A 4,036-nucleotide genomic window follows, 5' to 3' on the forward strand; every position below is an offset into this window, starting at 1 on the left:
AAAACTACCCTCTTTGCCCCACAAAACACAGTCTGGAGTCAGGGGCAGAGAACCAGGCAGGCTCTGCATCTCTGAGCATAATCTGCTACTGTCACAGATAAGAACATTATAAATTCCCCGATTCGCCTCTTTATGCAAATAGAGAAATGGGAACGTAGCAGGAGTGTTTCCAAACCTCTGTAACGAGACTAGGGACCCATGTGGACCAGTTATTACAAAGAAGAGTCCCAGCAAAAACTGGATCCTAATTGAAGTCCTTGGCTAGGCTCTGACAAGCCACTCTGTGGAAGGGCGCGATGATGTATGGCTTTCCCCAGCTCCGCGGAGTGCGTCTTGACATCGCCCACAATTCTGCATATTCAGTTTGCTCTGATCCAGAAATAACTGTTCTCCCTTCGCCTCTAGTATTCAAGGTTGTGTCCTGCTCCCAATACATCTGTGTTTAGGGCAAAATTGGAGGGTCGTCAATTAATCTTCTGTGTGACAGTTAATTACTCCCCGCAGCCTCATTTTCTCCTTCCCAGCTGGACGGAGACATGGCAAGTTGAGTTCTCGTGCCCGATGCCAGCATCTCCCATCGCCCAACTGCCTGAATTGTGCCAGTATTACGCTTCTGCCTCCACTGCAGAAGTGGGAGGGGATTTGAGGATTTATATCCAAGGAGAATTAGATGTGCTTTGTACTACAGAGAGAGCTTTGCGTGGGCGTTAACATCTGTGACCCTTAAGATTCCCCAGACAGTGTTCTGTTGCTACAATAAAAGGGCCACTTTCTCCTTCCCCATTCTTGATCACAACGCCTGTCTTTGCCCATATAACAGACTCCATTTTAAAATTACCCTCCCCATCTTCTCACACATCCCTTTTTGCCCAGGATTTTGTTTTTCAAGTAGTAGCATGTTGGCTTTTCTTCATTAGTTCCTGCTTTACTTTCCAATTCTTAAAAGTACACGACCGAATTATATGAGAAATACATTTCCTATAGGATTTGGGGCCCTACTGTTGACCATGCTGTTGATGATAATGGTGATGAGGACCACTTTGCATTTAGGAGAAAGTGGACCCTCTGGGTTGAAATGATGTCCTTGATGCCTCATTGACTGAGAAGTTCAGAGTTGTGTTTGCTGAACCAGCTCAAGTTGTAGTTTTTTCTATAGCCTTTCTTCATCCTTCACACCCCCGAGTGTTGCTGTTCCCGCAATGGATGAAAATATGGATGTGTCCCTTATAATGTCTGAGTAAATGGGATTGATGGCCTGCCATCTGGTTGGTACTTGATAAGTGTCTTGATTAAAGTGAGAGTTGTCTGGTCCAGATGCCATGGGCAGTATAAGAAGGAAATGGTAGTTAAGAAAGGTCTCTATCTCACTTAGGAGGACAAAAAAATCCACTGTAGGAGAATATGTCTAGGGAAAGGGGAGCTCACAGACTCACTGTTAATCTCATGCTCCCAGCAGGCGTTAACACGGGAGTTACTGGGCAAGAAAAAGAACTAGTCATGGAGCGGGTAATTAGTATGCGTTTAAATGAATTTTGTATTTTATAGGTGGGGACACAGAGGCTCCATGATTTCATGCGTTTGTCCCAGGGTGGCAGAGATCTGATCCAAGTTCAAAACCACGCTCTATCTGCTACTTTGCTGCTTTTCAAAAAATGTTAAGGCATTGGGGAGACGGAATTCCACCCACTCCCATTGCCCCCAAGAATATCTCCATATTCTTGATGTTGCCCAGTCTTTGTGTGTGTGTGTGTGTGTGTGTGTGTGTGTGTGTGTGTGTGTGTGTGTTAATCCTCACCTGAGGACCTGTTTTCTTCATTGATTTTCAGAGAGTGGAGAGAGACATCAATGTGAGAGTGACACATCAGCTGATTGCTCCTCACACGAGTCCTGATGGGGTCCAGAATTGAGCCTGCAACCCATGTACATGCCCTTGTTTGGAATCAAAACTATGACCCTTCAGTCTGAGGGCTTACACCGTAACCACTGAAAAACCAGCCAACGTGTTGCCCCAGTCTTACCTCAAGGGTTTCCCAGAGCCCCTGCTCTTTAGGGACTGTATGTCCTGCATGTATACGTATAGTTGTATCTGTGTATATGTAATCTATGCCTACACAATTGGCAGAAGTAGCAAGAGTGCCCATTCTTCCCCGAAACCAGCAGAAGCAGGGGTGACCTTTGGCTGGAGTTCAAGCCTACAAGTATTTTGTCTCCTCGATTACCTTCCAGAAGGGCAGGGACATGCAGGGAAACTCTCTTCCCCATGGGCTCCTGAGAACTGGGAGAAGATGGATGCTGTATCCGAATGGGGAGAAGCTGCCGCACCCCGTGTGCAGGGGTAAAGTGGAAACTTGATTTGTCAAACCTGCGGCCACCGCTGCCATCAAGATGGGGGTGGGAGGGGAGCTGCTGTGTAATTTATTTCTAGGGTGGATTGACCATACCTGCCCTGCCTGGCACCCTGGGTTCAGTGAAGATCAAATGGCAACATGTGGTGGCTCTTAGTGCCCTGGAAAGGGACAATGAGATTAGACCGTGGTGTTATTGCATCTCATTATCATAATAGTTATAACGGACTTTCTTTTCGAGGAAATTCTGTACATTGGGGTCCATGTAGCCCAGCCTTCCCTACAATGAACCAGGCTCTATATTTATTGATTTCAGAGAGGAAGTGAGAGGGAGAGGAAGAGAGAGAAACATCAATGATGAGAGAGAATCACCTACCAGCTGACTCCTGCACGCCCCTACTGGGGATTGAGCCTGCAACCTGGGCATGTGCTCTGACTGGGAATCAAATGTGACCTCCTGGTTCATAGGTTGATGCTCAACCAGTGAGCCTCACTGGCCTGGCCCAAATTTTCTTTTCTGATGAGGATTATGCAGTAGCCACAATCCATTCTGTGCCTGACTCTGCATTAGCCACTCAGTATACATCCTCACTGACTCCCTACAGGGGCTTGTGATTAGCATTTTGAAAAGTCTGAGGCGTAGATGGATTAAGGGATTTGCCCACATTTAGACAGCTACCGCATGCTCGAGCTGTGGATTTGAACCTATCCTTTAACGCCCCGCTGCAAGGATGGAGGACCTGCCTCGAGTTCGTAGGAACGATAGGGAACTCCTGGCCTTGCTTCTCTAATGTGAGAGGAACAAAAATAAATGTCAAGAACCCACTGAGCGTGTCCGCCGTTCACTCACTAAGGTTCCTGTGATCAATGGCCAGCGTGTTCCATGGTCAACTTCATTTTTTTTCTAATTTTTTATTACAAAGGGTATTAAATTATCCATGAATAAGTGAGATCATGTGGTATTTTTCCTTCATTGACTGGCTTATTTCACTTAGCATAAAGGGGACTCAGTGGATGCCCGTTGCAACTGGAGTGTGTCAATAACTTTCTTAAATTAAAAGCTTCCCAAGTTGCGGGGAGCATGCACCTTAAAATGAGGATGCATACATATTCTAAAGTGACTTTCATCCAAGGGTTTTAATAGTGTTGTATTGCAGGTTGTGAAACTGCAAATTAGGTAACTTCTTGTTGCTGTTTAACTACGGAATCCTTGTGAGGAACTCACATTTGTCCCGAGAGGTTTGGAAGGAGACCCTGTGTTAAGAAACACGTTGTAGGATGTCAAGTTCTAATTGAAAATGATCTGCTTGTTCTGCTTCATTTTGTCAGGGCTTCATTTGCCACGCAGTCTAGGCACACGTGGTAAAGGCTCTAAAATGAAATTACTCAGCTGTGGTCAGTGGGGCTATTTGGTTATAAGCAAGAAAAGCTGGCTCTGGGTAACTCAAGTGAAAAGGATGTTTGGATTGCGGTGGCCTGAGGGGAAGGACCATTAGTTGGTTAGAAAGGGCAAGAACCAGGGCAGGTCCCGGGGCCTCGGGCCCTGCTGGTTTCTATCCTGACATCATCATAGGGAAGAGGGAACCCCATCAGTTTTCAGCCTCTGTGTGGCTAGCTTGGGTCTAGGTCTACCTTTTGATTTGAGAAAACCAAGGCATCTGATTAAGAGTCCCCCCCACCCCCCACCCCCC

General features: G+C 46.3%; 1 long non-coding RNA gene across 1 annotated transcript in view; it reads left to right on the forward strand.

The window, feature by feature from the left end:
* LOC102761064 overlaps nucleotides 1-4,036 on the forward strand; it is a 591,348-nt gene that overhangs the window by 471,506 nt on the left and 115,806 nt on the right. The window lies entirely within an intron of this gene.

The sequence above is a fragment of the Myotis davidii genome, unplaced genomic scaffold (assembly GCF_000327345.1).
Source record: "Myotis davidii unplaced genomic scaffold, ASM32734v1 scaffold806, whole genome shotgun sequence".
NCBI classification, from domain to species: domain Eukaryota; kingdom Metazoa; phylum Chordata; class Mammalia; order Chiroptera; family Vespertilionidae; genus Myotis; species Myotis davidii.